Below are 13,608 nucleotides of genomic sequence, written 5' to 3'. Positions count from 1 at the left end.
TATCTCATTGCCTTACATTTTGTATGTGGACAAGGTCTTCATTCCCTTTAGCCTAGTCTCAGTATGATGGAAGACGATAACATATCAGGCAGTGAAATGTGAATGTTCAAAGATTGGGAGGCAAAAGAAATACAGAGTTGGCAGTGTTTTCATTGAGTCCCCACCACATATTTCAAAAGACTTCATAGGTACTGACAAAATTCACTTATCTTAGAGAATAGCTAGATTTGTTGTGATGTAGAGGAAAGAAATTCCTATTTTATTCTTTGATTTGCTACTTCTAAATTTATGATTTTTGATGAGTCACTTAAGCTCTTTGAGCCTCAGTTTTCTGCAAGGTGGCAACCATAAAGCACATGTCATAGGTTGTTGTAAAGATCAAGTAGGGTAATAATTATGAGAACACCTAGATCATTAGAGACAAATCAGTATTCAATTAATAATTCATTTAATGACTGCTGGTTTGACTCTTTTGATTATTATAATTGAGCCGAGTACAAAACCTTTGTGTTAGAAACTATTTCTATTTTAATATTTTATGTTTCTTAATTGAATAATAATATGAAAGGTAAAATGCTAGCACAGGTTTCTGCTTATGGCATACCAACATCTTATTTTATTGTTACAAGAGAGATGCTATTATTATCCTTATTATACCATTGTGAAAACTGAAGTCCTGAGAGTTGAGTAAAATGCCCAGTGTCAAACAGTTGATAGAACTGCATGCAATTGACAGAACTTGGATTTCCCTGCAGGGACCCCAAACGGAGAGACTCTGCTCCACCACTCTGTTCCACTGCCCCACAAGACTTACCCACACACATACTCCTTTATTTGACTTAGAAGGCTCTTAATAGGCTGACACTAACTTCATCTGGTTTTGTTTACTTTGTTCCCCCTAATTTTATGCTGTTTCAAAAAACAAACAAACAAACAAACAGAAAAAACAATCTTTTAGAAGTAACCTTATCAAAGGCTTTAAAATTTCTAAGTATATGACATTTACTGGTTGTTCATTTAACATAACTATTCACTATTTCAAATAAATTTATTAGAATTCCAACACACATTTGCAGGATTCAAGGGAGAATACCAATCTTTTGTTTATATATTTTTATTTTATTTCATTATAATTTTTTTTTGGGACAGAGTCTCACACTGTTGCCTGGGCTGGAGTACAGTGTCACGATCTTGGCTCACTGCCTCAGCCTCCCCAGTAGCTGGGATTATAGGCGCCCACCACCATGTCTGGGTAATTGTTTGTATTTTTAGTAGAGACAGAGTTTCACTATGTTGGCCAGGCTGGTCTTGAACGCTTGACCTTGTGATCCACCTGCCTCGGCCTCCTAGAGTGCTGGGATTACAGGAGTGAGCCACCGCACCCAGCCAAGAATTTTTTTTTTTGGAAACAAAAAAAAATAGACAATATAGAACAACACACTGACTGTTGAACGACTTGTCAAACTATTCTATGTGGTAGTAATCTTGTCTGTAACATTCTAATAATTCTTCTTAAAAGTAAATGTAATACTTTTAAAAGTATAACACTAAATGTAATTATTTTAGATGTCTCATATTTTAGGATAACTTTTTATTTTTATTGTTTTCCATTATCACTGCTTTCTTTTAATCTACTTTTATTGATATAAATCTATATTTATAGATTTATACATTTATATAGATGTATCTTCATTCAAAAATTTTAAAGCACAATTTTATGTTTAATTATAGTTCCTGCTTAAATTAGCACATGCATTAATTTTTCATTATGTACTATGTTCAGGTCATACAATGATTTACATATTGCACAGAAATGCTCCCAGAGGAATATATCTTTGGTCTGCAATATCCTGTAACTATTGACCTGGGCTATGTTCAGCTGATGACCTTAAAATGGATGTGCTCCACACATTGTTACTAGAATAATTAATCATGAATATGTGATCATATAGAGATTTTGCAGATATTGGCATTTTTCTCATGATCAAAAGCACTTGCTAATATTGCTATAAATATTTGGCAGACTTTCTTAATAAAACTTAATATTTACTATTACTTATATTTTTAATTCCCTTTCCTTACACCTGAATTTATGCTATATTCAACAATGGCAAACCCTTCAAAGGTATGCATAAAAATCATGTTATTTATTGTATTTTAATTTCAATTGCTATTTGCAAGTAATTTTACTAAATTGGTTATTTCAAGGTTTTCTATGTTCCAATAAAGTTTCTAACTTTCTTAGTGTCTATAACTAACTTTCTTAACAGACCCTATTAATTTTTCTTGAAATGTGTTGCATTCTCCCTAGAGCACTAATGCACTTTTGTAAAGTGGTGGCTAGTACTCTACTACACAGAGTGGGGAAAACTGATTAATTGCTTTTAGAATAGTAAATGAAGCCTTTTAATTTAATGAATATTTCAACAGAATCAATTCACTTTGTCTCTCTAAAGGCAAAATCCCATAGGGAGAATTTCTTTTGGGTGACCTAGAGAGCAAATTGGAACCTCTATGTGGTTGGCATACAACCATATGTTTTCACAAGCATGTAGGTTGTCTGTATACCTCTAATATATTACTCTTAACCGAAAACACATTTGGTGTCAAGAGTTTAGATTTACAAATTATCCTTCAGTATTGTGAATTGTGAGGCCAGGGCATGGGTTCTCTCTATTTGAGGTCTGTTTATACTAAGTACACTCCTGAAGTTGTAATGCTTAAAAGGCAGGAGGGTATAATGGATATGTTGGTAGACTAAGAGCATGTCTGTGTGTGGTAAGGAGAATGAACTGCATCTTAAATTCTGTGAGCTTGACATAATGCAACTCATTTATGTGACACAGCCATTTGGATCTTTGAACTAGCTTGATTTTATAATCATAGTCTTGGATTATAAGCCAAACATTAAGGCAATTTTTTTTTTCTATTTAACACTTTCTTATTTTTTTGTCTAGTCTTTTGGGCTTCACTTTCTGGTTTTTTTTTTCTTTTGAAAATGTAATAACCACATTGATTATTAAGTAGCTTTATGAATATCATTTTCCTCTGATGGAAAGCAGTAGAATAATAACTATTTATAATTTTAGTCAATTTGAATAAACTCTTATTTTTTCATGAATGTATGTACCTAAGTATTTGGGAAAATTTTAAGACATTAAAAAAAATCAACCTCAGAGGTTGGTTCGGTATTCATTAAAAGCATATTCATTTAGTTTTTCTGATGCTCTTGGCAATTTAATTTTTCTGATTTTTATAGAAACTTCAGACATATGCTTCATGATTGCTTAATACAAATGTTCTGAGAGCAAAGCAAAACAATTTAAGAATTGTAAGATAATGAATGTGAACGTTCTACATAAATGTTATATAGATGTGTACATTTTTCATATCCATTCATGGATATGAAAAATTAGCTTTTTTATATCCATGGCATGCTAACATAACATTGCAATTTTTTAATTCACATATTTTTATTTTAATATTTGTTTATGATTATTTCTTTCTGGGATGCCAGTTTGAAATTAACTGATACTTCTTTAGTCCTGTAAAGTGTTCTAAGTATATTCATTAAATTCAGATCAATGGAGATTTATAAAACGTACCGAAGTATTTAAATTAAGAAGGCTAGCCAACAGGGCTTAAAGTTGAATGATAAAACACCATAGAAAAAGAAATTACAAAATCATCTTAAGAAGTCTTGTCTTACAACAAGCCTAACTGAAAAGATGTGAAAACTAAAAAGAACATCGGAAATCTCTAGTAAGTTATTTGATTATTTATATATTAGCATAAACAAAATTGGCAGTGATATAAACTTATTTCTAATGTTTAGACAAGCAGAAATTAGAAACTCATGTAAATAGTTGTTTGAAGATAGAGTAAGAGCAGTATTTTTCAATTCTTTTGACCCTGAACTTACATTTACAAGTAATTTTATAGTGAATCCTATATAGCAGGTAAATCGATAAAGATGGATTTCCTATGTTTGAAGCTTTTATGAAGTATTGGGGCCTCCACTTGGCTTCCCCTTATCCTCACTCCTCCTCCCCAGCAATCTGAAGGAGGTTTTCCTGAATATCAGTTCAGAATATCTGGGGAAATTTGCTGCATGGAAGCAGAAAAAATTAAAAGGTTCAGTGAACATTGTTTCCAAAATCTAATTTACTTTCAGTGTAACAATTGAATGTCATAAGAAATTTTGTATTCTTCACTGAGTTGTTTTAGGTTGGTTTCATCTCAAAATATATCTATATTCTTTCAAGACACTCTCAAACACTCATTTTACAAGAGTTGTCATTATCTATGAATTGCTTTAAGTTGGACAGCTCATATTTTTCCCTTTGAAGGTAATTTGAACAGCTTGGTATAGAATATTTATGGAAGACACGAATATATGGATATACCGAAGAAGACTAACGCAGCACATTTATACAGTCTGAAGTCTATAGCTGCCCTCACGAAACAGGTGGTCAGAACTAGACTGAAAGAGTTTTTGTGGCTACAGTGAAAATTGTGTGCAACCCTTTAGGGTCAATCCCAAAACTAGTTAAGATGCATCATTTTATGTCAGTTTTTCATAGGCAACGATACAAAAGAATCATTAAAAAAAGAATAGCTTCTGCAATGTTTATTTAAATTATTATTTATCATACCACATGTATTGATAATATATTAGTTTGCTAGACCTGCCATCACAAAATACCATAGGTAGGATGACTTAAATGAAATTCATTTTTTTTTAAAGTTCTGGAGGCTAATAATCTAAGATCAATGTGTCAAGGAGTGATGCTTTTTTCTGAGGTCCATGAGGCAAGTATCTCTTCCGAGCCTCTGTCCTTGACTTGTAGATGGCCTTTTTCTCTTTATATCTTTACATTGCCTTCTTCCTTATGTCCAGTTTCCTATTCTTATAAGAACATGGTGAAACCCCGTCTCTATTAAAAAACACAAAAAATTAGCCGGGCGAGGTGGCGGGCGCCTGTAGTCCCAGCCACTCAGGAGGCTGAGGCCGGAGAATGGCGTAAACCCTGGAGGCGGAGCTTGCAGTGAGCCGAGTTCGTGCCACTGACTCCAGCCTGGGCAACAGAGGAGACTCCGTCTCAAAAAAAAAAAAAAAAAAAAAAAAAAAATCATTAATCATATCAGATTAAGGCCCACTCCAATGACCACGTTTTAACATAATTTCCTTTATAATGCCCCTCCCTTCAAACATAATCACATTCTGAAGTATCGGAAGTTAAAACATTAATATATGAGTTTTTGGTGTGACACCGTTCAGCCCCTAACAGATCATGAATTATAAATTACATTTTCGGTGTCTATCTTTTATTGATAAAAAATACATCAATTCTAAGGTATCGTTTGATCCATTTTGACAAATTAATATACCCATGCATAACTATACACCAACAAGACACAGGACATACTCATTAGCCCCAAATTTCCCTCATGCTCCTTTTTATTAATCTGCCCCAACCTCAATCTGAGCTTTGGTTAAAAACTAATCTGCTTTCAGCCATTACAAATTAATTTGAATTTTCCTATATTTCAATTAAATGAAATGATTTAATATGTCCTCTTCTGTATCTGTCTGGTTGCACTCATACAACATTCTACTATAATCCAATATATTATCCTATCATACTGTCCTTTCCAAGTGCTTCTAGAAATTGAAATGCCCCCTTCTTCATTCTTGATATTGGTAACATTTTTTCTCTTCTCTCTGTATCTCAGTATTTGAAAACAAAGCCACAGGTGTATCAATTTTTATGAATATTTTCAATCAACATCTTAAGGTTTTATTAATTTTATTTATTGTTTATACATTTTCTATATAATTGATCCCCATTGTTCAATATTTTTTCTTTCCTTATACTTACTAACTTTAGTCTTAAATTGCTCTTGTTTTCCTAGACTCCTAATGTGGAGCATACGTTTTTGTTTTAAACTTTCTTTTACTAATATAAACATTTAGAACTATACATAATATTCCAAGAATTGCTTTAACCGCATATAACAAATTTTGATATATTCCGGGTATTTATTATCATTTGAGACACTAATTTTCCATATCATTTATTCTTTGACTTTTGAATTGTTTAGAGATGCCTTGTATAATTTCCAAATGTTTAATGTTTTTAAAATTTAATTTCAAAACCAGAATTTGTCAAGGAACATATGCTGTATGATTTACATTCTTTCAAATGTAGAGTCTTACTTATAAAACAGTACAGGATCTATCTTGGTGAATGCTAATTTGTGCTAAAAATAATATATATCACACAATTGATGTGGTGATCAGGTAAAAGTGTTTTGTGCAATCTGGCTGAACTTTTGTTTAGTTTTTATATTAATTACTGGAACAAAGGTGATACAATTCCCAACTGTCATGTATATTTCCCTTTAGTTCTGTCAGTTATTATTTCATGCATTTAAAAACTGTTGTAAGATATATTCATATGTAATTGTTAAAACTTTGTGATACAGTTGAGCTCAGTGACTCATACCTGTAATCCCAGCACTTTGAGAGGCTGAGGCAGATGGATCACCTGAGGTTAGGAGTTTGAGACCAGCCTGGCCAACATGGTAAAACCCCATCTCAATTAAAAATACAAAATTAACCAGGCAAGATGGCACATGCCTGTAATCCCAGCTACTCGGGAAGTTGAGGCAGGAGAATCACTTGAACTCAGAAAGCAGAGTTTGCAGGGAGCCGAGATCACGCCATTGCACTACAGCCTGGGCAAAAAGAGTAAACTCCATCACACACACATACATACACACACACACACACACGTACACACACACAGACACCAAATTTGAGATACATCAACATTTCATTATAATTTAATATCCCTAGATTATTGTCTCTAATACCACTCCTTGTATTTCAGTTTTGTTTTCTGATATTAATCACTCAAGATGTTCATACTTTCTGGTTGCAGGTTATCTGTTTCCATCTTTTCACATTCAATATACTTAAATATTATATAGTGATGAGCTGCTTAACAATAGGGATAAGTTCTGAGAAATGCATCATTAGATGATTTTGTTGTGTGAACATGATAGAGGAAACATACACAAAACTAGATACACATGCACACACACACACACTTTGGTTCCATGGTATAACCTATTGCTCCCAGGCTAAAAAAGGAATGATGCTATACTAAATACTGTAGACAATTATGATACAATGGTATCTAAATATATGTAAATATAGAAAAGGTAAGTATAAATACAGTATTAAGCTTTTTAATATTCTTCTGAAATTCCTTATTGACATTCTAGAGATATCTATTTACATTATATTTTTGTGTTTGTTTTGGGAATTAGGTTATGGTTCTTTAATTTAGTGTATTCTCCTTACACGTTATATTTAATTATTTCTGGTAAATATTAAAAATGTGTTTGCAGTGCTATATTTCCATTTATACCTTCATTCTATTGCTATTTTTTATTTGCATTTTATCTACCTGCACAACTATATAGTGCTATAATTTTTGCTTCTACAGTTACATGATTTTAGGAAAGAAAAGACAAAGTATGTGTGTGCTCTGTGTGTGTGTGTGTGTGTGTGTGTGTGTGTTTATTTATTTATATTTGCCCACTGCTTACCATTTCCAGTGTTCTTCATTCATATTCATCCCACCATCTGGCACTATTTTCTTTAGCCTGATGCTTAGTTCTTTCAGCTTTTTGTTTATATGTTCATTGTCCATGTCTTTATGTCGTTTTCAGTTTTTGAAAACAAATTTGCTGGATTCAAAGATTTAGTTGACAAATTATACTTTTTCTTTCAGAATACATCACATGTTGTTATGTTACAATTGTTTGTCATTTTAAAAAGCCATTAATTATAATGCTTTCTTTTGTAAACAAAGTATTTTACTTTTGTATATAAAGAGATTTTCTCTAGTAACTATTAGAATATTTTTTCCTTAACCTTTCAGTAATACTAAGGAGTGATTAAAAAAAATTTTTTAGGGAAATTTTCAGTCATTACTTTTTTCAGGTATTTTTGCTGTCTCTTTCTGTCTTCCATCTTTCTGGGATTTAAATTTTGCTTAAAAAATCACCTGATATTACCTCATATGTCTTTCAGACTCATTTCAGTTTTAATTCCTTTTCCTCTGTTTTCTGGATTGAATAACTTATTTTGATTTATCGTAAAAGACCTCATTCTTTATTTGGCCATTTCCATGTCTGTCATGACTGTCTAACAATTATTTTATTTCAGTTATTGTACTAGTCAGCCTTAGTGTTTCTTTTTGCAATATTTTATCTATCAATGTCCTCTATTTGTCTTTTTTAAAAAATAATTTGAACATACTTATAAAAGCTGCTTTAAGTCTTAGCTTGCTACATGCAATGTCTGGATCCACTTGAAGTCAGTTTCTGCAGACTGCCTTTCATCCCAAGTACAGGCCACACTTTTCTGTTTCTTTGGATGTCTATGTAACATTGGTTGAAAACTAGACATCATACATAAGATGTATCAGTGACTCTAGATTCTGTTAAACTTTTCAGAGGATTCACATTTTTAAAATTCTCTTAGGCATTTGACCGCCTCAAACTATAAACTGTGTTTTCTTCCCCAGAGTATAGAAGTTTATACATCTGCTAATTTCTTATTTTCTGCTTATTGTATTCTAATATGATTTTACTCTGGTCCTTATAGTTTTGCCCTATAGCTGCACAGTTTGATGGTCAGCCAACTGTTTGGGTATAGTTTATACACAAATTTTGGGTCTTAGCCTCTCTTTGTTCTCTGTTTCTATATAATGCCTCATAAATGTCTAGGTTCTCCGATCGTCTTTGTCTCTGTCTTACATCTCAAAGAGTCAGGTTTTAAATTCGTATTGTCTAAGCTGTGCATAGATTTGAAATGCATTTAGTTAAAAAAACAAAACCAAACAACAGACTAAAAAATAGCCAGTAAATGTTTATCTTTTAGGAATATATCCTTCTCTAGACCCTATTTATGGAGGACCTTCATAGTGAAGAATATTTCAAACCTCTAGTTACATGACAAGATGAATTATCTATTAAATATAAGGCTAGCAGAATACTATTTTCAGACATACGAAGTCTCAAAAAATGTGCTTCCCTTGTATTCTATCTTAGAAAACTACTGAAAGATGTGTTTCCCCAAGATGAACGATCAGATCAAGAAAACCATGAGAGCTCATCCAGGAAAAGAAGAGGTCTATCTTCACAAAGTGAGAAAGTTACCCCTGAGGGTGATAAAGAAGGATGAGTCCACATTGTATGCTGTGCATCAAAAACAGCAAATGAGATCCACCCTTCAGAAAGAGGAAATTATTTAATACTTGAGGTATTTGAGAGACCTAAGAGAAAATTTAAGGTACTAAGGAGAATCTGAGAATACATTAGGTTTGAAATTTTAAGCATAAGCAAAAGTAAAGTCATTCTAATTTCAGGGAAATCATAATGTTGTGCAAGAAAGGTTGATTTTAAATATCATTTTGTTCCGTTAACAGATGAGGAAACACAGACAAAAATGTAAGTATGTTGTGGTAAAAAAAAAATCGATAGAATTCAAACATCTAGCCAGAGGATGATAGTTACACACAGAAGTGTCTTCTCTTGGGTAAGGTTGCTCCTTTTGAGCTATTAAAAATGGTTGCTTTCCGAGAGGCTGAGGCAGGAGAATTGCAGTAAGCAGAGATCGCGCCATTGCATTCCAGCCCAGGCAACAAGAACCAAACTCCATCTCAAAAAAAAAAAAAAAAAGAAAGAAAGAAAAAAAAAGTTGCTTTCAATTTAATTGTGAAGCTCTAATCAGTCTTGAGCAAAACCCCATCACTACATGTTATCTTTGGTTTAGTGTCAATACTGTTACTTTCTGCTGCATTTCAGTAATACTTTCCATGAAGTTTTATCCTGAGAAATTCCTAAAAATAAGAGACATTTTAGTGAAAAAAAATGTACATTTAAATATACATTTAATGTTAACTATATGGTAAAATCATTACTCTTAATTCAAACATCTTTTTCTCCCAATTAAGTTTGTTTTGAATGTAACATAATTCCAAAATCTATTTCTTAAAGATTATTTTTCCTATTTTCATTTAAATTTCTGAGGCTTTTAGCCTGCATAGGGAAAAACTGTGGGAAGGTTAAGTGGCTAAATGTTTATCATTTTAAGGCAAAATCATAAACTACAAAAGGGACAAAGTACAAACTTTTACATTCCACAAGATTATCTACTTCAGTATGATAACCAAAAGTGAATCAGTGCTCTATGTTTGGTTTACATCTGCCTTTTAAGTATTAGAAAATACTTGCTTCTCTCAACCACTCCTATTTACTTCATCTTTTCAGCTGGGAAAACACTTTTCTCTGAATTGATGACTACTTATTTTTCAGCTAAAGTAAATACAGGTCTATATCTCTTTTCATTTGTGTGAGAAGCTGACACATTCTGTCACAACATAGCTTGAGTAAATGGGAAAGTGACAGCTTCCTGGCAAAATTTTAAAGAGATAAACATCTATTTTTGTTTAAACAACCACTAAAAAATCAGATAGAAGCTTTCCAGGTTGAAAGGATAAAGAATGCATGAGCAGGGCAAATTGGTAAATTAATGCACGCAAGAATACTTCTGATGTTTGGCTCTATGATTTTTAACCACAGCACACTATTTTCTGAGATTAAATAATAAATTTTTAAGGAATAAATTCCATCAAGATAATATAATTATCAAAAAAGATTCATATAATTTTAAACAAATACAATATTAATATACTTTGGGATATTTTCTATTTTTAAATATCAAATATTTGCTTTTTTTACTGAAGTGTGTTCCAGTTTTAGTCAAATAATATATTTCTAACAGTATATTATATTATTTAAAAATGGCTCTAATAAAATTATTACTACTTAGTCTTTATATAACACTTTCAAAATCACACATTTTAGAAAAATTTTTATGACTAGTTTACAATTTTCACATAAACATGTTTACCTTCATTCAGGCTTATTTTTCTTAGAATCTATTCACATAGTATGCCAAATTATTATCTCAGACACTGGTATTATTTATAACCTTTGTACTTTTTCTCCTGTTTGAAAGAACTTTAAAACATAGAGCCTTATAATTTGTCATTAATTTATGTAACACAAGGTGAGTGGATACGTCATAGTAAATTTAGTATAAATAATTTAGTAAACAAGACATTTGTGTTACTTATTGAAACAAAACAAAATGAATGTAAGTCAGAGCTATACATTAACTCATATTTATAATTCCTGTTGATAGTAATCCTTTTTATATCACTGCAAACTTATTCTTCAGCGTATTCTTGAGCAAATAAACTAGTGTTTAATCTTGTTCCTTCTCAGTTGCTCTAGTAACACCGAGCACAGCACCGAAACAACAACAGTGGAGGTCTGCATTTCGGTCTCATCACCCTCCACACCTCCCCAGAAAAAACACTGCACATTTTTTGAAAAGAAAGAATGGCAGGCGATTTCCATTTACTATTCACTTACAAAACAGAGATTGACAGTACTGAAAAATACTTGCATACATTGCTACTGATTAAGTAGAATCAAATATTGAGAATTGATGTTATATAATTAGCACAATTGGCAATTAAATTCAACAATGCCATATTCAAATTATTCCTACAGTTTGGCTAAAATGGATTTTTCATAGAAGGTGACTGAGGAAGTTTCACAGATTACAAACTGTGGTTGCTTTAAACAAAATTATTGTACTCAACTACCAACTAAATTTGAAATACTTTATTCCTTTAATTAAAAAAAAAACAACTCTAAAATACCTTCTTTTGTGTCTTACTGTTTAAAATTTTTTTGAATTTATGTTATGGAAAAAATGTCACTAGTTTACATGTATGTAGGCATTTAAACTTGAACTTAATTGTGGACTTCATCACTGGCCTTTTCTCTGACAGTCTTTCTGATTTACTTACACAGAAAGAATTTGGGCATGCAGTCAAGATGATCATAAAAATGCAGAAGTGCAATAGCTAAAATATTGACTCTGTGATGGTTAGAATTTTTGATATTTGGACCTTAAAACTGACCTCCTCTGAAGGAATAAGTGAGAAAGTTGGGCTGGATTTAAATAAACAGCACATTCATTTTACATTGAAGTCTCTTGATTAACAGTAGAAGACATCGCTCCTGAAAGCATCTGCAGTGTCAGTAATTCCATTAACAAAGAAGCCACTTTATTATCAACATACTGTAGATTCATTTTAATGTGTCATTTGCACTTCAAAGTCACATAACTTTTATTATGGTAAATCAATTAAAACTATTTCTCATGATAATTTATCTTCAGCAGAGTTTATCATCTCAGAGAATGCAATATTTCCCAATTTAACTTCCAAGACAAAAGTGATGCAATTTGAATGCCTTTTACTGAGCTTATTAAGCATAAAGATCACAGAAATTTCAAACCCTGAAAGATAACTGTTTCATCTATGTGATAAAATGGAAGCCACATTTTTTGTAGTGAACTATAGGTAGTGAAGACAGTATGCTAATTAGTAATATAACCTCATTTACTGATTTTCTGTGTCTCCCATTTTAAAAGATAATACAGTAAAAGCAGATAGTTGCTTTGATATTAATTTTAAAGAGAACATAAAGATTTATATAAAAACATTTTATTAAAATTGCAAATGAACTGAATTTCAGAATGATGCAGTCACCTGCTTTGTTAGTCTTAATGTCTTTGTAAGAATGTGCTCCAAGGATTTACATCTATTTCTTATCTTTGAAAACTGCCAGGATTTTTGCACCTTTATTGAATATTCCTGAAATAAACAGTCTTAATATCCACTTGCATCTTGAAAATGTTTGCTGTAAATGAGATTTTATGCTTTTCTAAATTGAGCAAACTTAGAGGACATTTTTAAAACATTTGCCCCATTTTTTAGCTTTATAATACAATTGAATTTAACCCAAAACTTTTGTCAATAGAGACAGAATAGAACAAAAAAAAAAATGTAATTTATAAGTGGCAATCAAAATGTAAATACTCTACAAAGCAGAACGGGGTATGTTTGCTTAATAATGTGATTTTGGTAAGGTTTGTTTTATTTTACCATTAAAAACTACCAATTTAAATAGCTTTTTTTTTCTTCTGAGATTGTATTATTTTGTCTGGAAAATTTCATCAGAAATGGATGCGTTATCCATTTTCTTATCAACATCTCTAGTTTCTCAGTTTGTTTCCAAATATTGACAAATGTGTACCTAACAAACACTTTTGTATCCATTTATTTAAATTCTACGAGATTATTTCCAGCACATACAGGCAAATTAGGACTTGCAAAAGCATTGGTTTACCATATTTTACTGGAAATAGACAGAACTCTGATTTCAACATTTGTAATGGGAAAATCTCATATTGAAAAGAATTATACCTATAAAAAGGATCAGAGAGTAAAATCAAGTTAATTATAATTTATTACTACCTATCATTATTGCAGAGTTTGAAGTATTTCCTGAGGACCTTTGTGTTTTGGCAGAATGGTTTGAGCACTATTGAAATCGTTGAAAATGATGATGATTAAAGCTGTAGAGAGATAGACTCAAACTTTATCA

Source organism: Papio anubis, chromosome 15 (assembly GCF_008728515.1).
Source record: "Papio anubis isolate 15944 chromosome 15, Panubis1.0, whole genome shotgun sequence".
NCBI lineage: Eukaryota > Metazoa > Chordata > Mammalia > Primates > Cercopithecidae > Papio > Papio anubis.
This window is presented reverse-complemented; position numbering follows the sequence as displayed.